Consider the following 25,709-nt stretch of genomic DNA (forward strand, 5'->3'; position numbering starts at 1 on the left):
CCAAGTGGTCTACTATGACTGAGCCTGTAAGTTAGGAACGTCCTTCCTCCCATCCCCCAGCTGTGTGTCTCACATGGACGCTCTGGGGCACAATCGCCTGGCTCAGGACCGGGTAGTGGCAGTTTTCCCTGCACATTGCGCCTTGGTCCTTTGCTCCCATAAGATAATCCTGCAGGTGCTCTTCTTTGCTTAGACTATCAGCATATTTCAAGGAGCTGCATTTTCCTAAACTACCAAGCATGCAAGGGGCTGTGAAGTTATGACAGTTGCCAAGCAGTCTTTCTGGGGGCAAAATAACAGGAAGGAGAGAAGTCAGGTCTCCTTCCTGCTGCAGCCCAGGACCCAGCATGGTTGCCATCCCGAGAGGGAAAGAAAAATCTCTGATTGGACTGTATCTGCTCCTCATTCCAGCTGGCCATCGCATCCTTTCTCTCCATCCTGAGCGTCCTGAGCGTGCGAGACAGGAACATGCTGACACACGTGGACACATGCTCGTTCCAAATTTTACTTTATAAACAATAACTCCTCGGTGATTCAGAACTAACCACTGGAGCAACACAGGGTCCTCCGAGACGCAAGCATGCAATCAAAGCAAACAAGTAAACAAAACCTTCTGGGCAGCCAGAATACAAGTCACAATATTCCTCTCCCAGAGCTGGATAGTGACCCTCAGGAAAGATTGCCAGAGCTTTGCCCAGAGTCCAGCTCATTCTAATTAAGACCTAGTTCTCAGCAGTTTGGCTATGTGGTAGTACAGCCCACAGAGATCAGAAACAGAGAAATGAAAGCATGTGTATGTACTGACGGTGGTGCAGAAGCAGCTGGCTTTCAAGGAAAAGGCAGGGCTAGCAGCAGCATACAAGCAAACCAAAACCAGTAACAACATAAGATAAAAATTCAGGAGAAAATTATCTGCTTCAATGACTTCCGTAATATACTGCAGAGAAGGCAATGGCAAGCCACTCCAGTACTCTTGCCTAGAAAATCCCATGGATGGAGGAGCCTGGTAGGCTGCAGTCTGTGGGGTCGCTAAGGGTCGGACACGACTGAGCGACTTCACTTTCACTTTTCACTTTCACATATTGGAGAAGGAAATGGCAACCCACTCCAGTGTTCTTGCCTGGAGAATCCCAGGGACGGGGGAGCCTGGTGGGGTGCCGTCTGTGGGGTCACACAGAGTCGGACATATACTGCATAGCACAGTAAAATAAGTCATATTTTAATGACAATTCCGAATCATCAGGAAACATACAAAGGTTCAATACTTGGTGAAAGCTGAGGAGTTTTAACATTTTTTAAAAACAAAGTTATGGCACTTCAATAGGTAAAGTTCCATTTTCTGCAACTCCCAAGTAATTCTACTGAAATGATTATACACCAATATTTATCTTTAAGGTACATAGTTATTAGCCACCTAATAACCGGTCAGGGCAAAGCCAAGCCACAAAACAGGGAAACTGGATGAAAATGTCAAATTCAGATGACCACGCAGGAAAGCTGTCGATTTGAGAGAGGTGGGTGGAGGCATAAAAGAGGCGGATGTACTGAGAAGCTTGCCCTGAAGACAAGTCTTACTCTTCTAGAACATGGTGGTTATTCATGTGCCCTGAAAGCGAAAGTGAAGTCGCTCAGTCGTGTCTGACTCTTTGCGACCCCGTGGACACCAGGCTTCTCCGTCCATGGGATTTTCTAGGCAAGAGTACTGGAGTGGGTTGCCATTTCCTTCTCCATCATGTGCCCTGCATGGCCACAATCATGCAGGTGGAGCAACGAGGGAGGGCCATTCCTTCTACACAAGAATTGAGAATAGTAGCATGGAATTCTAGCTGATCTCCAGGTTAAGAAGGCAGATTTCCAGGATCCACTCTTGGATACGCTAGTTTGGAACATCTGTCTGCATCCCTGGAGTCTGCATCTTTTAAACCTTGGCCAAGCTTGGTACCACTGACCTGGGATGCTGCTCTGGGGAGGGGCTCTGAGTGCCTGAACTTCTCAGTTCTGTGCCTCCCACCTGAGGGATCGCGGATCCAAAAGGCATGTGGTGCTGCCTCTGGGACACACTCTGTTCAGCCTGCCTCCCATGTAAACACACAGAGCCCACCTTCTCCCAGGGGAGCCCAGTGAGACTCTAAGCTAGCCTCCTAAGCAGGTGCAAGAGATGAAGACAGAATAAGGAACATAAAACTAGCCACAGCTTGTTTTATTATTATTATTATAAGGTAATTGATCCCTACCCTCCACCACCAATGAAAAATATCTGAAAAAAATTAAAAAGAGATTGAATATTTTACTGCATCAAAAGCAGTTATAAGAAAAATACACTTTTGGGTGTGTTTTTTTTTCAGTTTCTTCAGGAAACTGACACTGGTGATCAGAATGTTCCAGTTCTAACCACTTTCTAGCCTCCCGGCCGTCTGTTTAATAAGAATAAAAGCTCACACTTAGGCACTGCTCAGCCTGTTTATCCCTCAATCATTTTTCAGGTATTTGCACTCTCTATTCGGCTTAATTCTTTAATGAATCTCTTTTATTTTCTTTTATCAATTTAATTTCTCCACAGAAATATTACAGTCTCCCCAGCTGCACAGATTTTTCAAATACAATCACACATAGACCAAGTCTTTAAAATAAAATGAATCACTAGTAATGAATTTGAATATACATGTAAAACCTTCCAGAATGGGTAGAACCAAAGCCTGGCTATGCTTCTTTGGCATTTCAGCCATACTCATTACCTTTATGGTCTTTTTCCATTACATAGAAAGCAAACACTGATATCTCTGAGCACACAGAAAATTTCTTCTACACAAACTAAGTAAACTCTACTGTCAATGAGGGCAGCTTGTTTAACCTCTTCCCTTCTATTGCTAAACAGGCATACTACGTAGTGTGAGACTGAAGGGAAGGAAAAGATGAAAGTTTACAGTATTCCGCCCCTTTCTGCAAGATCCCCATGATGAGTACTAGAAAAGGCTAGAATAAAGCGCTTGCCTGATTTGTCCCGAGATGCTATGAAAGTTTCCACACAATCATTAGATTCTAGCTCCTTGGAGGCTGGGTTTGGTGGCTTTTCATCTCCGATGTGTTTAAAACTGTAACAGCAGGATTGGTAAATTTGGGACTCCATCCAGTTTCTAGAAGTTTCCAGCCCTCTTCATCAAATAACACCCATTACATTATTACTGCATAGAAATACCCTGAAATTAAGTGAACTAAAATCCTCTAGAGCATAGTATGGCTTCTAAGCACACTACTATATGAATGCATGTTCAATGAGTAGGATAGATTGGGCTCAGGGGAACAATGAAAAATATTTCTCTGGCGTCAACTGAAACAAATTTTGAGTGGATTATCTGAACCAAAATGAAAATCAGCTATTATCCTTTCCTTGATTAGCAGATATATTTTACATTTATTCTAAATAATCTACAAAGTTCCTTCTTCTACATATTGCCGTCCCCACTTCCTAAAACATATCCTCTGAGGCTATATTTACTACAGTCATAGCAGCCTTACGCACACAGTCACTCAGTACATATTTAATCAAGGAATGAATACATATCATTTAAAAAACTCAACTGAACATCTCAAGTATCGAAACAGAAAGATTTTTACAATTTAAGAATGCTACCTTGTGTCATTGTAGGAGAGAGTACAGGTTTTGCAGTGATTAGAACTGGGTTAGAAGTCTCGTTAGAGGCTAACTGATATACAAGCCTCAAACATTCAGCTTTCCCATTCATCAAATGAGGTTAATACTATTTTCAGAGTTTCTAGAAAGATTAGAAATAATATCTGGAAATCTCTAAGCACAGTGTCTGCATATATCATTTTAATGATGATGATGATGAGTTTTCTTTAAAAAATAATACTAAGAGCACATTATTTCCATCATTTTGCATGTCCCAACTTTTTCTATGCCAGGTAATCCTACTAATATTTTATTTTGCTTGACATAACTTCCCAGAACAGTAGAGCAGCATATTCAGAAGAAATAAGAAAACACACTCCAAAGTAAATATAAATAATTTTTAAATCTTAGAATATTACTGAATTCCAGTGTTTGGAACTGTACTGAGAGTTTTTCTTTATCCATCAGGATTCTTGGATTGCAAGAAGAGAAAGTTGAGTCAAAATGAATTTATCAGAAGGATACAGGGTAGCTCACAGAATTGGAGGAAATGCTTTATAATCTGGCCTGGGAGGGACTGACAGAACTAGGTCACTCTGGAGATCAGGGTAGAGGAGCTGGGAGTGTGCTTTAGGGCAGCCAGGCAGAACGTTCCAACTCTAACCACTGTCTAATCTTCTGTCGCTCTGTTTAATAATGAAGTTCACACTTGTATACTGCTTACCCTGTGCCAATAGTGCTTCTAAGTACTATGCATGCATTAAGTCAATCGTCACCTAATGAAGATTGATGAGACAGGGTAATTCTCAGGAAAAAAGCAAAGTCTCATCAGTGTAACTTGAGTCATGTTCCTATGCTCTGGGTAAGGACGTATCTCATCTGATAGTCCCACCAAGGTGAGATGGAATAGCCAGTGCCATGGTAATTTTAGCAAAAGAAGGGTTAAGTGAGGCTTGGCAGATAAAATCCACTAATATCTACTACATTTGATAGAACCCATATGCCTGGCTCTGAAAGATTCTATGTCTCTATTTCTAGTTGGCAAAATATTTTCTATTAGTGATATGCACTGATGAGCATTTAGAAAGTTCAAAAATCAAATCCCTATCTCCCAGAAGTGGAAGTTATATTTTGTCTTCTATTATATATGTGGATAGAAATACAGAAATACTCAAAATGAATATATGATTGCACACTGATTCCAGTGATTAATAAAATTTTAAAACTATGTATTTAACAACAACAAAAAGAAACTGTAAATTCAGTCAAGTTTAGCATTCCTGACTCCACTGGGTCTAGGAACCACAGAAGAGAGAAGGAAATTCTCCCTCCATTACCCCAGGATTATTGAGATAAACATTCTCCCAATCTCTTTATAAGCCCCTGGTAAAACAATCCCTTCACTGAGTTACTCAAATAAACGAGACTCCCATTGCCAGAGAAAAAAGGACATTCTATTATCCCGAGAACTTTCATTTTCAAAAATTAGTTCTGATGTTTGACCTGAAAAAGGGGGAAAAAAGCAGTTGCTGCCAATAAACTATATGTGAGGTTCCTGCAGGAGAGTAGGAACAAAGTCAAAAGTTATAAGTGAAAAGAATAAACAGTTGAATTTATTTCAAGAGTAGTCCCCATTTTTTTCTAATCAGAACCTGATTGTCATTACTACCATCTGAAGTATCTAGAAACATGAATAAACCTTAAAGTTTTCAACATATGAAGAATAATACAAAAGTTATACAATGATAATTAGTATCCTTTAAGTTCAAGATGATATTCATCCTTTGTTTAGTCATTACATGTTCTTTAAAAGCCTGTGACATTCAAGTCAATAGGATAATGTTAAAAGAACTAGATATGTGAATCAAAGCATAAGTGCCTCACACCCCCATTCTTAGATTTCCACTGATGTTCAAAAGGTTATCAAAGATGAGAAAGTCACTTTCAAATTAGAAACCATGGTAATAATCATCCACAAAGCAGAAACTTAGAGGAGTTTCAGCTATGTATAAAGTAGATAAGGTATAAAGTAGACAAGATATAAAGCAAACAAGAACAGTCAAGGAATAACTCTAAAATTCTCCAGCACCTAGTCACTTATTTGTAAGGACAAAATCTAATAGCTGGGTGTTCTAAGACAGCAGAGAGTAAGACAGCACATCCCTTCAATTGGTAGCTCAAAGATTTGAATAAGCACCATTTGAAGCCCTCAAATTATTACAGAGGCCGTATCAAGTTGTAAGATTGCAGTCGGGCATAGCTGCAGCTTACATAAAGCATGAGGCAAGCTGGCTAAGAAACAGGCAGTCAAGAAGCCTGGACCGAGAAATCTGACACCTGCATAGCACCTTCATCAAATATGGAGAGAAAACACTGCACAATCAACATTCCTCTACTGGACTACACAGGTGTCCCTTTCCCTTCCTTCTCTCTGCAGTCTACAGGAGAGGACTCTGCTAATCAACACAATAGCTATTATCAAACTTAAGAAAGCTAAAATCTAACCTACCAGCCTGTGGGGAGACAACAAACATGAATAGCCCACTGCTCACAGAAAAATGAGAAACAGGGAGAAAAAAAAATGCTACAATTGGTTTATAAAGACATTCTATGGCATAATGAATTGAAGACCACATTCAAGATTTTTAAAAAATCAAACTTAAATACCTACTATAGAGGGAAATACAAGTAAATGTTAGAAAACAAGACCTTCATGTCCCCAATAAGATTAAGAATATATGAACCATAAAAGGTGAAATGGGGTTAGATTATAAATTCGATGGAAGTTTCCTTGGTTAAAAGGCAGCAAAAAGAAAAGCGGGAGGTAATATCATAAGGAGACCAAAAGGTGTAATATCGTGACTTCAACCTATGTTGACACTGCAGAAAATAAAATTAGAAATAATAGCTGCACAAAGGGGGATGTATGATCATTGTTAATGCAGTATTTTTACTGGTTCCTCCCTTATTACTTTCTCAGTCCTTATTAAATAGTGAACTTATTAACATAGGAAACAGGAAACAACTTTAATATTCACCAGTGGGGGATAGTTTAAATAAATTATACTATATCCAAACTGTGGAAAACTATGCAACTATCAAAAATGATGGATAGATTTTAATTTTATGACATTAAATTTTACCTAAAAATTGAAGAAATGCAAAATTGTATATAATATGATGCCATTAAAAAATATGTACAGAGAGAAAACGAAAGCAGAGGAAAGAGAACAATCCAAAATGAAATGCCCCAATAAACTTAACAGTTGTTAAACCAGATTATACAGATTACACATTTTTCCCTTGTTTCACTTTTCTCAAAATGATTTGAAAAAAGTAACATTGTATTTAATTTTTTCTGAGTTAAGGGAGATGGTTTAAACTTTTGGGTTACACTTACATGATCTTCCATTATTAAACCAAGAAATAATGAAAATGAAAGAATTCAGTATACAATTTCAATAAATTAGAAGGTAAAGCAAACCTAAAGAACAAAAAGAGGGATGTCCCCGGTGGCCCAGTGGGTAAGACTCCACACTCCTAATGCAGGCGGCACCGTTCCATCCCCGGTGGGGAAACTAGATCCCTTCTGCATGCATGCTGCAACCAAGAGTCTACATGCTGCAACCAAGAAGCCTGAATGCTGCAACTAACCATCCTGCATGCCTCATTAAGACCCAGTACAGCCAAAATAAATAGAATACTTTTTGAAAAGAACAAAAAAGAAGCATAAAGGTAAATATATATCAATAAATTCAAAAATAGAAAAATAAAATAAAAAATAAATCCATGAACAAATCCTTTGGATAAAAATAAGCTTTAGGAAAAGTTAAGAATAAGTCAGGAGACAAATAAACAGATACAGGGAGATTTTTTTTTTCTCCTTGCTAAAATACATACATGTAATTTTATGAAAAATAAACTTGAAGTGTGAATAAAAATGATACGCTTAAAGAAAAACATCCCAACTTCCAAAATTCAATCAAAAAGACAGGCAACCTCAACAGATCAATGATTATGAAAAGAATTTAAGACTTTGTCAAAGATCATTTCCAGAATATGGTTCCCAGTCCCTTTTATTTTTATGTACAAATTATAGAAAATGTCCGAGGAATTGATGATTTTTCAAACTACCAGTGATTGCTTCCACAGGCTGGAAAAGAATATAAAACTTCTGGACAACATTTTAAGAAACCAATTTACCCCTAAGTCCCACATTAGGCAAAATTAGAAAACAGAGATACCAAAAATAATTTTAAACACATATTTGAAAAAGATTCATATACGTAAAATTCTAGCAGAGACAAACCAAGGATACTCACCCCTGTATGAAGGTTCTGAGGTGGCTCATTATGCCAGCCCTCTTCTCAGGACTGTATTTTTCTCTCCCTGCAGAACGAACCTCTTGAGAGTCACCGCAGCCCCTGGTGCAGACTCAGTGTGGACAGACCTCACACAGTTTTAGTTCCTGTTGAACATCAATGGATTTGAATTGCTAGAAGGCCAGAGGGCTGAATTCAATGACCAGAAGCCCCTGGGTCTCAGCTTCTCTCTGACAAATGCTTCCATCACTATATGTTAAACACACAAAGAAAACTAGAGATGGGCTAAAGGATTCAGTGGAAGAAGATTTACTTCTGATTGGAAGCATGAGGAATCAGGAAAGAGATGCTGGCATTTGAGTTGTTATTTCAAAGATAGAGTTCGGACGTGTTTGCATTATCACACATGGGAGGAACATAACCGTCAAGGAAGAACAAGAACCCAGGTCCTGTCAATCACAAGATATTGTCCAACGTAGGACTGAAAGATGAGATACACGTCACTCAGTTAAATTTGAATTTTAGATAAGCAAATAACTTTTAGTACGTGCATGGTAAGTCGTTTCAGTTGTGTCCGATTCTTTGAGACCCTATGAACTGTAGTCTGCCAGGCTCCTCTGTCCATGGGATTCCCTAGGCAAGAATACTGGAGTGGGATACCATGCCCTCCTCCAAGGGGTCTTCCCCACTCAGGGATGGAACCCACATCTCGCTGCTCTGACATTACAGGCAACTTCTTTACTGCTGAGCCATTGGGGAAGCCCAGTTTTTAGTATGCTACTGCTAAGTCACTTCAGTCGTGTCCGACTCTGTGTGACCCCATAGATGAAAGCCCACCAGGCTCCCCCGTCCCTGGGATTCTCCAGGCAAGAACACTGGAGTGGGTTGCCATTTCCTTCTCCAATGTGTGAAAGTGAAAAGTGAAAGTGAAGTCGCTCTGTTGTGTCCGACCCTTAGCGACCCCACGGACTGCAGCCTACCAGGCTCCTCCATCCATGGGATTTTCTAGGCAAGAGTACTGGAGTGGCTTGCCATAGTATAAATATGCCCAAAACGTGCAACCTCGGGTAGAAACCACCACAGAGCTAGGAATGGAAGACCAGAAAGTGCAGCTGGAATGCCTTTGACTCGCTCTTTGGCCATTCAGAGCATGATTTTGTTTTCCCTTTCCTCCATTCCTTCGCCCTCAACTCACAACAATTCAGAGAGACACACTGGAAGTGACATCCAAGCACACAACTTCGGGCCAAGAAAAGGGAAGGCCTCCAGAAGGCAGTCGTAGGGAAGCACGTGTGTAGCAAGTCCAGCTCCGGTCACCACCAGGACACAGTGTGCACCAAGCTCTCAGAACCTGGCAGCTGCCCACTGTGCCAGGCCAGTGAGAAAAGAGCCAGGCTGAAGGCAGAGAACCCAGGAGCTTGGCAACGACAGTCGCTTTTCCTGGACATACCACTGAATTGGGAGTTTTAAAAAGAAAAGAGAGCTAACCATTATGGTGTTTGGGATTTCCACAAAACTGTGTCCAAAGACAGCTGTGATAAACATTTCACAAGAATAGGTAATTCCAAAAAACCACAGTCGAGCATAGTGGTTCAAAAAATGGGGTCTGAAGTCAGAGCTGGGTGTTAATCCCGACCCCACCCACTGTGAGTCAAATGACCTTGGACAGAGTATACGTCATCTCTGCAGACTCAGTTTCCTTTCTGTCAAGTGGGGAAAATCACAAGGTTATTAAATGAGATAATATTTTTTAAAAGTACCTAGCTCATGGGCTTCCCAGGTGGCTCAGTGGGTAAAGAGTCCACCTGTGACACAGAGTCCACCTGTGGGTCCCTGGGCCAGGAAGATTCCTTGGAGAAGGGAATGGCTACCCACTCCAACACTCTTGCCTGGAGAATCCCATGGACAGAGGAGCCTGGTGGGCTACAGTCCATGGGATCGCAAAGAGTCATGGAAAAACTGAAGTGACTGAGCACACACGCACGCACCCCTAGCTCACAGAAGTTACTTCAGTTCAGTTCAGTCGCTCAGTCGTGTCCGACTCTCCGCGACCCCATGAATCACAGCACGCCAGGCCTCCCTGTCCATCACCAACTCCCGGAGTTCACTCAAACTCATGTCCACAGAGTCGGTGACGCCATCCAGACATCTGATTCTCGGTCATCCCCTTCTCCTCCTGCCCCCAATCCCTCCCAGCATCAGTCTTTTCCAGTGAATCAACTCGTTGCATGAGGTGGCCAAAGTATTGGAGTTTCAGCTTTAGCATCAGTCCTTCCAATGAACACCCAGGACTTTCGAATGGACTGGTTGGATCTCCTTGCAGTACAAGGGACTCTCAAGTCTTCTCCAACATCGGTAATCTCTATAATATTCCAGTATGTTCTAAATGTAACCAAAGGCAAAAGAAATGACAAGAAAAGTTAGAACTGTTGCTCTTCTCAGTATTTCCTTAGACCACTGAGAGAGCTCAGGAATCATGTGGTCCAGAATCAAAGGGCCATCATCTAGGACCCAGTCCAGCATCCCTAGGCATCCGAGGTCTCTAGAGTGCTTGGAGTGTTCTCAGGTTCCCACTGTTAGGAGAGGAAACCAGTTACCCTCAGAGCAGGGAGGGGTGGGGAAATACACTCCAGTCCCTGAGCGACTTCAAAATAGAAGAATTTTCAGAATCAGGGAATTTCTGAGGTTCCAAGAAGATATTTGAGAACGTTCTTCCCCCAGAGGGAAGAAACTAGGTCATGTGCTCTTAACCCAATGAGGTTTAGGGTCACAGTGGAGAGGGAGAGAGAAGATAGTTGGCCTTAATTAGCTCCCAAAAAAGCCCAGGACTCCTGGGATTAATCCAAAAGCAAGCAGAACTTCTAGTGGAGAGATCCAAGCTCCCAAATTGTAAGTACTCGTTTCGGTAGGATGAAACCAAATCTAGGACAGCTTCTGAACAATTACCATTTTAACTAGCATTTCCATGCTATAAGAACTAAATTTACCCTTACCACAACTCCTGTTTATAGAAAAGGCTCAGTCGCCACCAGAAAGTATGCTCTGTGAAGGGACAGACTGTGTCTTCCCTTTTCACTGCATATGCCCAAGGAATGGCAGCGTGCCTGGCACATAGTTGGTACTTAATAAATATTCATTGAACTGAATCATTCAAAGCCACACAGCGAGTTAGTGGAAGGAGCTGGGATTTGAACCCTAGTCTGACGCTCAGAACCACACTCACCCCTGTGTCATACTGCCAGGCAAGGCACACAGGCCAGAAGCTATTGCAATGCAGGTTTTTGCCCTGGCTCTCTCCCTCCAACCTGTCCTGGGGTCCACCAAGCTTTTCAGCTGGGAAAACCACTTGGAAGGACACCCTGTGGAGAATCTACGAAGCGGAACATTGTGGCAGATACTGCTCCTGACCTCTCAAGTATCTTATTTTTCCCTTGCTAAAAGAACTTTGATTTATTCATTCACCTATGGGAAATGTTTGGTAGCTTAACTATCGTGAAGATGTCATAAGTGTACATAAGTCTACTAGATGGGGCTTCCGTTAAAGCTACTGTGATACTGTTCAGTTTGAATATTAATAACACGAAATTCCACTCAATCATTTTAATAACAGGGCCTTCCTCTGCTCTACAGTGAGGTCCTCAGTGTGGGTTAGAAAATGTGTCTGTAAAACTACACAGAATCATGAATTGACCACAGCCCCTGACAATAGCAGAGGCTTTGCTATCTACATATTGCTTCCCTGATGGCTCAGATGGATGAACTTTTGCCTTTGAGTTTCCCTTTTCTTTCTGTCTAGAGGTGAAACAGCTGTCCTGAGAGAATAAGGGCAGAAGCCTCAAGCTAAGGCCAGTGAAACAGCAAGCTACGAGGAACCTGATCACTAGTCCCTGGTAACTATCTGGAGAGGCTGCAACTGCCTTGGCTAGTCCACCTCCTGATTTCTTGCTTTGTGAGAAAAATAAATCTCTATTTGGTTGACCTGACATTGCATGGTTTCTTCAGATGCTGCTTCCAATTGTTGAGTGACAGTATTCCCAAGCAAAGCATAAAGAAGAGAACACTGCCCCATTCCTCAAAAAATCTTCAGTTTTAAGACCCAAGCCTCCCTACTCTTATCTCCTACTATGGCCTTTCATAAACACATCCTTCCAACCCCAGCAGGCTCTTTACCTTATTACAAATAAGCAATGTATTTTAAGATTAATGCTGTTTTCCTAACCTGATATGTCTTTCTTCCATAATCTTTTACAGGCCTTGGAAGATTCAAAGAATTTATGTCGATCACAGTGGCCAGTGGAAGAATTGAGAAGAAAATTTGTCTTCTAAATATAAGCCAGATGCTTTTGTCTTAAATACCTATTTCTGGAGTAGGAAAATCAAATGCTCTGGTAAAAGACCTGATTTACTCTTAGCTTTTTTTTTTAATATGAAAGACTATCACCTTTAAAAAATATTAATAAGTTATGTATTTAGAATGTTAGAATGGAAAAGCTCATTTACAACAGTGGTTATGAGAAAAATCAAACTTTTAAGAATATTTTCCCTATTCTACCGTATCTGATTATACACGAAGATATAAAGTTTTATATATGTAACAGAACATATAAGTAAATATGTTATGTTGTCTCATAGTAGAAACTATAAAAGCTCAGCACTGTGATCTAACATTCTGTGTGGTGAACAAACCCACAAATTATTGACCAAAATATTTCGTTTCCAGAGCTACTTGTTATGTAACTAGGAGAAACTAATTAAACCTCCCAGTTCACCCATATGTCAAAGAGAAATAATATTATATTTGCCATCTGTGCAGCCTTCAGGTATGGCAAATATTGATGAGAGGATTTTAACGAAGTATAGGGCTTTGTGTTGGCTCATTTCAAAGACTTGATCATCACTGAAAACTTAGAAATCAATTTTTGTATATTGATTTTATTTATTTACTCTTTAAATAAAGTATTCCAGATACAGCTAAAGCACTAATCCCACCCAAGCTCTCTCTCTCTTCTTTCTCCAGAGGTACCCTAAATTTCAGTTCAGTTCAGTCACTCAGCCGTGTCCGACTCTGCGACCCCATGAACCACAGCACGCCAGGCCCATCTGGGGGGAATCAATTCCATGCAAGACTGTATAATTTTACCACATGCATATGCAGGAAGTAATATATATTATTAATTTTTTAAATTTAATTTGCATGTATTTTGTTTTATAAGTCTGTTCATACTGATATAGGAAGACTGACGAGAGTACTTTATTTTAACTGTTAGCTAGTAATAATCTACAGTTAACTTATCCACTCCCTGATTAGCAGAGAGTTAGGCTGTTCCTCATTTTTTACTATACCCAGCAATGCTTTAAAATGCTTTAAAAAAGAATTTAAGGAGACTTAATATTTTTTAGGAATCTACTTATCTGTGAATATGGTATGTCTCTGAAAATTCTAAGATCATCTACTTTATGTCTGTAAATAAAGTTTTATAATTTCATGCATGAAGAAAGGAAAAGTTTCTATGAGATTTTTTTTCCCCTAGATACTGTATATTTTCTCTCTCCACACTGTTCCCCATGCTTTTTTAGCTTATTGCATTTTTGAGTTACACTTTACCATTTTTCATATTGCATTCTTACAAGGCTGTGCTGTTATACACATACTCTACTGAGTTGCTTTTTTTTTAACATCGAATTTCTGTTGTTAATTTTATATTCAGCAAACTTGGTGAACACTATAAATTCTAAAGGTTCTTTTATCTACCTCGGGATGTTTGTGGATTTTCCAAAAGCTTTGTCTACAGATTCCCATGGGTTTTCTTTCAGAAACACATTATTTGTGAATAAGAACATTGTCACTTCTTTTGAATCATCTCACATTATCTTCCCTATCTTAATTTGTTAGCTAGAACTTACATTATTATATAGAATAAAAGTTTGGAAAAAAAAGCATCTTTGTCTTCTTTTTGCCTTTAAAAAAATACATCTAATGGTTCTAGGTCTAACGATCCTAGTTTGTTATCAATTACTATCATTAATCGGTGGGTCATTTTATAACAGTTTCCAAGTTTCAGTATCAATGTCCAGAAACAGGGTGTTTAGATAAACAGATAATAGATGACCATAATGAAAAATTTCTTTAAATCTGATTGTTCTAAATAAACATGGGTAATAATTTTTCTATACATCAGGTCATATCTTGAAGCCCCAGTCCAAAATTCCTTCAAAAAGTCTGGGGAACTTTGAGAAATAAATAGTTTAAAAATGAATTTCAAATATTAACAGGAATTTTTAAAGTCATCTCACTTGATGAAACAGCACATAATTAATATCTTCCATCTACTAATACAATTAACTCTTTTGATAGAACGTAGGCAAATAATCAAAATTAACTCTAAACACTTAAAGCAACTTTTTAAAAGTCCAGGCTGGTAGGAAGATTAAGTTGGTGAAGCCACTATGGAAAACAGTATGAAGGTTCCTCAGAAAACTAAAATTAGAATACCATATGATCTAGCAATCCCACTCCTAGGCATACCAGGACAAAAGTATAATTCAAAAGGATACATGCACCCTTATGTTCATAGCAGCACTGTTCACAATAGCCAAGACATGGAAACAACCTAAACATCTATTGACAGATGAATGGATAATACAGATGTAGAGCATACATATAATGGGATACTACTCAGCCATAAAAAAGAATGAAATAATGCCATTTGCGGCAACATGGATGCAACTAGAGATTATCACATTAAAAGTGAAGAAAGAAAGAGAAAGGCAAATACCACATGATATCACTTGTGCGTGGAATGTAAAATATGTCACAAATGAAAACAGGAACAGACTCAGACATGGAGAACAGACTTGTGGTTGACAAGGGGGTGATGGGGGGACAGAAGGGAGGAAGAGGGATGGACTGGGCGTTTGGGGTTAGCAGCTGCAAACTGGTACATCTAGAATGAATAAACAACAAGGTCCTACTCTATATCACCAGGAACTATATTCAATCTCCTGTGATAAACCGCAATGGACAAGAGTATAAATATGTGTGTAATTTCTATATGGCACAATACTATAAATCAGTTCAGTTCAGTCGCTCAGTCGTGTCCGACTCTCCGCGACCCCATGAATCACAGCACGCCAGGCCTCCCTGTCCATCACCAACTCCCGGAGTTCACTCAAACCCATGTCCACAGAGTCGGTGATGCCATCCAGCCATCTCATTCTCTGTCGTCCCCTTCTCCTCCCGCCCCCAACCCTTCCCAGCATCAGAGTCTTTTCCAGTGAGTCAACTCGTCGCATACTTCAATTTAAAAAATAGAGTAAAAAGGCAGAACATGGTAATATTCTACTTTACTGTTATTACTGGTTTGTCTAATCTGTTTGGGGCCATTTTTCCTAAAGATGGGGGCAACTTCTTGACTGCTGTTTGCCCAAAAGATAATCTACTTGTGAGGAGCAAATGATCTTAAAATTCATTTGTTAAGCAGATTATCATGCACATGCAAAATATTTTCTAATGGAAACATTAAAAATAGATAAATTCTCACACTAACTCATAAAAATCTATTTATTCCATGAGATATCAGAAACAAGTACAAAATATGCTCTTTCAACTACACCAAGCCATCACTTATAACATAATTCTATAATGGTAATTTATAAGAAGGTCACTTTTAAGACCTTCATGATGGCGGTAAGGAGTTATGTATTTGTTGGGAAGGAAAGGTGAATGCCCTTGAGTGACAACAGTTTGTCTTCTTTAAATCAGATCTTTTAACTTAAACTGTTAAACTATCTATTTGCATTTAGAATTACAAAAAAAAAAACCTTGATTCAAGATTCTGAGATTCTCAGGCTTACCTAGCCCAGTGTTAGTGGCTCAGTTGTATACAACTCTTTGCAACCTCATGGACTGTACATTTGCTCATGGGATTCTCCAGGAAAGAATACTAGAGTGGGTTGCCATTCCCTTCTCCAGGGGATCTTTCTGACCCAGGGATTGAACCTAGGTCTCCTGCATTGCAGCTGGATTCTGAGCCACGAGAGATGATTCAAATTAAGCTTTATTACATTCTGGGACTTCATAGAACAGAAACCATAAATCCAATCAACAGGGCCTTCCTGCTTAGCTCAGTGTTCAGAATTACCTAGTTAACTATGTGAGGTGATGGATATGTTAATTAGCTTGATGTGTTAATTAGCTTGTTATTTCACAATGTATATGTATACCTAAATATCAAGTCCAGGTCATTCTCTTTAAATACACACAATGCTTATTTGTCTATTATAACTCAATAAAGATGGAAATAAAAAAGAATCACCTAGCAACATTATTGGAGAAGGCAATGGCAAGCCACTCCGGTACTCTTGCCTAGAAAATCCCATGGATGGAGGAGCCTGGTAGGCTGCAGTCCATGGGGTCGCTAAGGGTCGGACACGACTGAGCGACTTCACTTTCACTTTTCACTTTCATGCATTGGAGAAGGAAATGGCAACCCACTCCAGTGTTCTTGCCTGGAGAATCCCAGGGACGGGGAAGCCTGGTGAGCTGCCATCTATGGGGTCACACAGAGTCGGACACAACTAAAGTGACTTAGCAGCAGCAACATTATTAAAATTCCTTCAATTTTTTTATCACCCTACCCTGCAAAGATATTGATTCATAGGTCTAGGGTGAGGTTGATAAATTTTCATTTTTGATAAGTATTCTCCACTCAAAATACTGATGGGAATTGACCCCGATTCATAGAGAAACACTTCTGTAGATAAAGTATACACCCACAGTTGTGGTCTATACCAAATCTCTGATTTTTAGTCCTTTTACCATCAACATTTAACATATTCTTTAAAGCACAGTGACCCTGTTGGCATCTCAACTCTCTCCATTCAATCCTGATTAGTAAAAAGAAATAGGTTAAGCATCTGCTTAATTGAGATTGGCATCCTGCACCAAGTTCTTGGGGCTTCCCTGGTAGCTCAGACAGTAAAGAATCTGCCAGCAGTGAAGGAGACCCAGCTTTAGTCCCTGGGTCAAGAAGATTCCCTGGAGAAGGAAAAGGCAAACCACTCCAGTATTCCTGCCTGGAAAATCCCATGGACAGAGGAGCCTGGAGGGCTGCAGACTATGGGATCACAAGAGTCAGACACGACTTAGCGACAAAACCACCACCAAGTTCTTATTTTACATAACTTTCTGGTTTTCTCTTCTACTCTGACACGCAGTGCTTTACTGAATAGCATCTAAATACCTAGCACTGCCAAAATTCAATATGCATGTTTTTGCCTTTCTTTTTTAATATTTTTATTTATAATCTAATCATTTTGGTCCACAATGAAAATAATAAATCATAAGGTATTAATGTCATTATTTTCATGTTATTTACCATACTACTTTTAACAACTTTATTAGGATATAATTTATACCATAAATTTCAGCTGTTTAAGTACACCTAAGTATATAATTCAATGGTATTTAAAATATTTACAGAATTGTGAAACTTACTATATTCTAATTTAAAAATACTGTCATCGTTCCAAAAAGAATCCCCATGCCCATTAGCAGTCACTTGTTATCCTTGCCCCTCTCTTTCCCACAAACTCCGGTCAGCCATTAATCTACTTTCTGTTGTTACAGATTTGCTTCCTGTGCGTTCTTCATACAGATGGAATCACACAATATGTAGTCTTTTATGACTGGTTTCTTTCACTTGGAGTACTGTTTCTGCAGTTCATCCATGTTGAAGCACATATCATTACTTCTTTTTACGGCCAAATAATATTCCGTTGTATGACAATGTAACATTTGTCTACCCACTCATCTGTTGATGAACAGTTAGAGTGTTTCCACTTCTTGGATATTATGAGTAATATTGTTATGCATGTTCATGTTCAGTTCAGTTCAGCCACTCAGTCGTGTCCGACTCTCTGTACAAGCTATTATTTAGAATGTTTTCAATTCTCATAGGTATATGCCTAGTAGTAGAACTTCTGTATCACAGTAACCGTGTTTAATATTTTGATGATAGAGTGACTGTGTCATTTGACATTCCCACCAGCAAGGCATGAGAGTTCCAGTTTCTCCACATCCTTGACAGTACTTGCTATTATATATTGTCTGTCGTTTTTATTAAAACCATGATAGTTAATGTGAAGTAGTATTTCATTGTGACTGTGATTTTGGAGAACATTCTTGAGAGTCCCTTGGACTGCAAGGAGATCCAACTAGTCCATTCTAAAGGAGATCAATCCTGGGTGTTCATTGGAAGGACTGATGCTAAAGCTGAAACTCCAATACTGTGGCCACCTCATGCGACGAGTTGACCCACTGGAAAAGACTCTGATGCTGGGAGGGATTGGGGGTGGGAGGAGAAGGGGACAACAGAGGATGAGATGGCTGGATGGCATCACCGACTCGATGGATATGAGTTTGAGTGAACTCCGGGAGTTGGTGATGGACAGGGAGGCCTGGCGTGCTGTGATTCATGGGGTCTCAAAGAGTCGGACACGACTGAGCGACTGAACTGAACTGAACTGAATAGAAGGACTGATGCTAAAGCTGAAACTCCAATACTTTGGCCACCTCATGCGACGAGTTGACCCACTGGAAAAGACTCTGATGCTGGGAGGGATTGGGGGCAGGAGGAGAAGGGAACGACAGAGAATGAGATGGCTAGATGGCATCACCGACTCGATGGACATGAGTCTGAGTGAACTCTGGGAGTTGGTGATGGACAGGGAGGCCTGGCGTGCTGTGATTCATGAGGTCGCAAAGAGTCAGACACGACTGAGCGACTCTACTGAACTGAACTGACTAAATGGTTAATGATGTTGAGCATTTTTTCATATGCTTGTTGGTAATTTGTATGTATATTTTTTGGAGAAATGTCTATTCTTATCCTTTGCATATTTAAAAAGTATATTGTCATTTTCTTATGGAGTTATAAGAGTTCTTTATATAGTATGGATATATGTTTAAATATATGATTTGCAAATATTTTTCCTCAGTCCATAGCCTGTCTTTTTTCTTCCTAATGATGTGCTTTAAAGCACAAAAGTTTTTAATTTAATGAAGTCCAAGTTAACAGTCTTCTCTTCTATTGCTTATGCTTTTGTTGTTGTGTTTAAGAAATCATTGCCTAATCCAAGATGAAGACTTACTTCTGTGTTTTCTTCCACAGTTTTTATTACCATGACTGCTTTTATAGCTGTGAATGAATGGGAAGTGAAATTTAAAGTGGTATAATCAAAGAACTATCCAGGGAAAATATTTCAATTACTTAATTTTACAGATAATAATTACTAGGATTATGGGGTAGTTCCTGGGCATTAACTCCAACTACAGATAAGTTGATAGAAGAAGGATCAATAAAGAGAGAACTGCTAAGTCATGGTGAACCTAAAAACTCTTAAGGAATAGGAAGGAACCTGGATTGGTGAGAAATCAGAGGACTTTGTCTCTCTGCCCAGGGCACCTCTGGGGGACACTCCAAAGCAGTTCTGATGTCTGCCAATCATAAAGGAGAAGTCAGGAACCCTTAACTCCTGCCCTCATACTGTAGGATATCAGCTAGAGGGAATGGAGTCACTTCCAGGCTATACAACCAAGCTCAGGCTTGATACCATGCAGGCTTGATCAGTCATTTGTCACCATGAGACTGAGAGGTTTCTTTCTTCAACTGGTTAAGAGATATATCTGAGCACAAGGAAGTATCAGCTTTGTCACCATCCCTGGATGGTGACACCAGGGATGTCATCGTGGATCACACCAGGGTCACCATCCGTCCATAGATGCTACCTTTTAGATCAACAGCCAACTACCAGGAGTCATTGGTCAACTGTTCTCCTTGGTCCACATGGGAAGAAGAACTAGGAAGATACTATGATTTTATAACAGAAGGAACACAGGTGAGGATAAGAGAAGAATTTACTGATGGCCTGTCAAAATAACTTCATCAAAGAAATGAGTACCATGGGCATTTGAATCTAGTTTCCCCTTCACATTTCCGGTACTATGTGAAGAGTAAACGTCTCCTAATTCAATGAATGGATCACAGGAGTGAAAAACAGCACACACTGTGTTGAAACCTTATTCCTTCCCTTCAAAACACAAGAGGAACAGAAGGCTCACTGTGAACCCTGAAGGCATTCTAGAAGGTATCATTTATAAAAAACAAACCCAATCACAACACAATGGTGAAATGTGAAAGGTCATTTGCCAGCCTAGTGGAAAACAAAATGCCTTCTAAGGACCTGATGGGGAAAAGAGCAAAGGGTCGTCTGTCTGCCATCCCTCATGTAATAATCTAGAAGTACTCAACACATGATTTGATACATCTTCATAACACAGGATCACTCTCTATTCTGTAGAGAAATAGAGAGCATTTAAAAGCGAATCTATCCTCACCTAAGTGGAATGGTTTGATGGCTTCTCTTTTAAAGTTGCATAGTGGATAACCTGAATTTTTCAGTCTTTTCAACCCTAGGATTCTTTAGAGTCACAAAATGGTTGTTTTAAAGAGAGAGCAAACCAACCAGGCAAGGTGTTTTTTTTTTTTGGTTGTTTTGTTTTTACACAAAAAGGATAGATACAGGAACAGAACTCAACATTCAGGTAATTTTCATTTAAATTCCTTATATTTTGAAATATTGTCTCCTACATATTTTATTCTTATTTTCAAATTTTTCATAAAATATTTGCTCATAGTTTTCTATTTTGGTATAATGTCATCTACTTGTTCCTTAAAACAATCTCCAGGATAGAAATTCAAGGTTTTTAAATACAATCAACTTTGCAAGCATGCTGACACATTAAATTCTCTCTGAGTATTACTGTGACTCAGAATAGTTATATCTTCTTTTCAAATCAAGGCTTTCAATATGTAAATGAATCATGCAATAATCCACAGCTTACTTTGTCAAGGCTTTCTGTGCAGAGATGGATTATAAACTTTACATAAGTTTCTTTGGATAAATGGATTGCAAATGCAGACACTAATCTACAGGACAAATAAAATTTACTAGAGTCCCACACTTCAAAACAGGTTTAATCAAGACAACAATCCATTCATTCATTCAAAGAATAATCTAGTGATGGAACAGGGTAGAAGAAGAGAGGAAAACATATGAAACAAGAAATTAGAAGGCTAATCAAGCAGTTGAGGCAAGACTATGTTACCACGTTCTCTTATGAACTTGAGCAGATTAATTTCTCGGGATGTATTCATTAGAAATGTGCAGAGATATGAGTAACAGAAAAACTGACGAAAAGTGGCTTAAGAAGGAAAGACATTTAATTGTCTCACGAAGGAGAAGACCCAGAGACAAGCTGTTCCAGATGTGGTGTAGTGGCTTGCTGCAGTCACCAAAGACCCAAGCTTTTCCCACCCTTCTGCTCTGTGGTAACCCCATCCCTAGCCTTGCCACCTCACAGTCCCCAGATGACTGCCGACCTCTGAGTATTACACTCCTGTTCAAAAACATAAAGCCAGGGAGGCTGACAAAGATTTTTATCTTCCATCTAGCTACTTCCCCTTAACAATGAAAAGATTGTTTTTCCCCTGAAACAATTCAGCAGATTGTTCCTTTTATACCGTCGGCCAAAAATTGGTCACATGGCCACCTCTATATACAAGAAAGTCTGGCAAAGTGAGGATCTGGCTTCTCCAGTCTCTTAAAGAAGGTGACAGATGAAGAAGAAGGGAGCCTCATGGCTCTGTCTAAAAAATGTGATCTCTCAGGCATAGCTCTAGACTAATGAATGAAAAACAAGTGATCTGGCTTTTACTTTGTTTTTAAGAGGCTTCAGTTTTTATTTCAAGCTTCCTGTGATGGAACTTTTCCTCCATCTAAAAACAAAACCAAACAAACTTCCTCCATCCATGAATCTGTAGTTCTAAAGTGAAAAGTGTTTCCCCTTTCCTAACTAGGGAAAAAAAATGCTTTTGAGTGGTCCAGACACTGAGTCATTCAATTTAACTTTGATGGGGCTACATCTATTTTTGAGGTCTTGCCATCGTGGTTTAAGAGCACTGACTGTCTACAGATACTTCAGATGATTTTCCCAGCACCTCTCTGAGTTTACCCTGCACTAAATTTGAAATGGAAAATTGATGATGTAAAAGGTTGAGTAAATAATTCTATTGGAAAAACACGAGTAATCTTTTTCTTTAAAAAAAAATCCAAAGAATTCAAAATGTATTGAATTTGTCTAACTGACCTTCCATTTATGGTATCTCATATGCCCATGAAATATTACAATGTACCTCTACTTCATGTTTTTATTTACAGAAAATTACACAGCAGCCTTTTCTTATTAAAAGCGTCCCAACACCAAATATACGTTCACACTAAAATTAAAACAAGGAACCAAATGGGTAAAACTTGGAAGCTAGAATATTGCCAGCTGTGTACATGAGGTAAGATTTAGAATGACAGCAAGCAATGCTCCAATCAGCCTGTTGGTTAGTTAGAAACTGTGGACCCCCAGACGAGATTCCGCCTGAATACACACCCAATGTACTCAAAACTACCGTGCAAAAATGCTTGTTTTACCTAGGTACCCTATGAGAATATTTAGCTGTTACATTGTAAATGCTGTTATTTTGGTTTCTAAAAATGTCATGACAGGAAATGATTTCGTGGCGTAGTTGCCAAGATGGCTGTTGAGCAGAATCAAGAGGGGGAGGTGGGGGGAGTTAAACTGAGACAACAAGAAACTGGAAAAGGTAAAAATACTACTTACTTTCTGAAATAAAATAATTCTTATAACCCAAAATAAATTTGATTGTTTCCCTCTAATTGTCATCACCCAGAAGGCTGTTTATGCTTAAAGAGTCCCTACTGCTCTTTGTCCCAATGATTATAAAATCTGCCGTCACCTTCAGATCAATTGCCTGGTTGATAAATGACTAAAGAAAGACATCCAGTTTGTATAGAGACATCCAGTTTGTATGAGCCCTTCTCGTCCTTATTTCCCAGCTGTTACAGCCAATGGGCAGTTGGGGTCTTCTGGTAAGAATTTCTGCAGGTTCAGAAAGGCCCATGCTTGTACTAATTCTTATTCTCACCCTATCTGAGAAGTGCAAGGTGAAAACAGGTAAAAATAGAGGCTGTTCAGGAAATAACTATAGTTAGTGTATAACTACAACTATAGTTATAGTTAGTGCCATATTAGGAGCTTGACTTCCTCAGAGGGATGCTAAGTTAGGTAGTTTAGTAACTGAAGAGCTGTAGACATTCAAAAACACGGAAAGGGGAGGAGATGGAAGGATGAAGGAGAGTTATTAGTAACTAAATTGGTTTTTCTTCAATAGATTCATATTGTAGAATAGCTCTAAGTATAAAGTTCCTGATATAGCCAACTTACTTCCCATTAATAATATTTATCAGTCACAGTGGCTCATTTGGTGAAGAATTTGCCTGCAATGCGGGAGACCCAGGTTTGATCCTTGGGTTGGGAATATCCCCTGGAGAAGAAATGGCAACCCACTCCAGTACTCTTGCCTGGAGAATCCCATGGAGGAAGAAACAGAGGAGCCAGAAGTCTACAGTCCATGGGATCGCAACAAGTTGGACATGACTGCAACTAACTTTCACTTATCTTTAAGCAATAATTTGTCTTTATTACTCTTTCTGTTAGATCTACAAATATTCAAAAATCACAACAACAAAAAACCACCCAAGAGAGATAACTAGCTATCTACATTCTTAAGGAGGTAGTTCATAGTTCATAAGTAACGTTTTCTCAGAAAACTTCCAACATATTTATAGTTTTACTTTCACTGCTTTAAAGTAAACTCAATACTCTCCTGTCTTCTACAGCAACATGAATGAGCTTCTTCCACCCTTTACTTTTGGACACGCATTAACTCTTTACTATTTAGTAGGTTCCTCATGTGTTTTACAGTGTAAGCTGCATGTAATTTTACTTATGTTGTTACATCCTTTTATCCTCCCTTTCAGTTTTCTTTTAAATAATTATTTTTAAAAAATAAGACTATTACTGGTACTGATTACTTGAATGTGTGAAAGAAAATTCACTTTTTACATTCTATATTACAATGGATGACAGAATATAATTCAAATAGATCTGAAACTTGATTTTTCATTTCTTCACTGGGTGACTATTGACTTTTTTATTCTTTCTTAAGTCATTTGGATTCATCTGGTGTTGGTCTACTTCACAGATCTGAGGCATCCCTTATAAAAATTCATGTCCTGATTATTGGCCAACAGGCAGAGCCTGGTGGGCTGCGTCTATGGGGTCGCACAGAGTCGGACACAACTGAAGTGACTTAGCAGCAGCAGTATAGATAAATGTCAAGTTCACACACCTAAGGAGAAGAGGGTTTCTAACAACCTTTCCTTCTGTCTTCACTGAGGACAGAATATGTTGTCATTTAAATGTTAGGTGGCACATATATTATTGCCTCAGAAATGTAGAAACATACATTTCTGTTTCTTGAGGCACCTATAACACAAATATTAAATGCCAAAAACAAAGCATTAAGGACCATGAAGATACATGTCTGCTTGCCACTATTGTTTAAAAATGATAAATTTCATGGCATGAAGAACAGAGGCTACTGAGGCACTGGCTGAATGAAATCTGAAAAGAGCAAGCAGATGACACACCTCTTTAAAAAAGCAGGTATATTGCTCCTTCAGTCTTCAAAGTTGCTCTTACAACACTTGATCTAGTGATTGCCTCAAAGCCCTACCTGCTGATCAACATGAATTTCTTGACAAACAAAACTTCCATATATATGAAATACATTTTAACAAAATGATTATATATTGGACATTATAGGCTTTGCTATAATGATGAAATAAAACATTGATTATGTTTACATCATTAAAAATGAGGTGTGGTGGGTAAATAAAAAGGTAATTTGACAGGGAAAGTAAAAGAAAAGACATGTATACTGAGTTGATACATAACAGATAGGATATTATAGAACTGAAGTCATACTGTACCAAATTAATCTGAATGTATTCTAGATGTATTCCTGGCTAATTTTGCTATTACAGCAAGACATTTAGCACTATAACACTAAATTTACTGTTAAGTACCCCTCTAATATTAAATTCAATAACACCAAGAAGAAAATATTATGTACAGTTTGGGCCACCAACTAAAAATAAACATGTCACTAACCTCCAGGAATTTACAGGAATTTTCCTCCTTAAAAAGAAGAGAAGCCAGATAAATACAAAACAAACCATAGTGTAGTACTTTAAATGATCTGTAAAGCAAACTAATAAGGACTGAGAAGAGGATAGCATTAAGACATGAAGGAATTGTGATGGGGGCATATGGTAGATACTTGTTGGCTCGAAGCTAATCAGTAAACTTCCTTTGGGAAGTCAGTGCATGTGGATGGGTGGGCCTTCACCCCTGAGTACATGACTCAGATGCAGCCAATCAGAACAGCTAACTACCCAGACATTACCAGTTGATTCGGAGTGGGCAGGTGACCCAAGCTGGCCACCTCAAAGTGAATTCTACTACTTATGTGGAAGCCATAACAACAAATGCTGTCTTTTTCAACCGACTTGAACCCTGAGTAGAGCTCTGACAAGCAACCTGCCACCTTGTGTCATCTGAGAAGATGAATTAGTATTCTGCGGCTGTCGTGACAAGTTACCACAAATTTGGTATCTTAAAACAACAAAAATGTATTTTCTCACAGTTCTGGTGGGCAGAAGTACGAAGTTCAGAACTGAAGTATCCTCCAGGCCATGCTCCTTCTGAAGACTCCAGG

At 39.2% G+C, this 25,709-nt stretch overlaps 1 long non-coding RNA gene across 1 annotated transcript; it reads right to left on the reverse strand.

The window, feature by feature from the left end:
- Window positions 1–2,391: 2,391 nt before the first annotated feature.
- On the reverse strand, window positions 2,392–25,709 carry LOC148777020 (uncharacterized). Its single transcript, XR_016037955.1, has 4 exons — window positions 25,636–25,709; window positions 25,103–25,129; window positions 7,954–8,099; window positions 2,392–3,092 (listed from the first exon to the last, which is right to left on the reverse strand). It is a non-coding gene; the product is annotated as an uncharacterized LOC148777020 (long non-coding RNA).

Source organism: Moschus berezovskii, chromosome 8 (genome assembly GCF_049115385.1).
Source record: "Moschus berezovskii isolate FMDL1 chromosome 8, NW_MosBer_1.0, whole genome shotgun sequence".
In the NCBI taxonomy this organism is placed as follows: Eukaryota; Metazoa; Chordata; class Mammalia; order Artiodactyla; family Moschidae; genus Moschus; species Moschus berezovskii.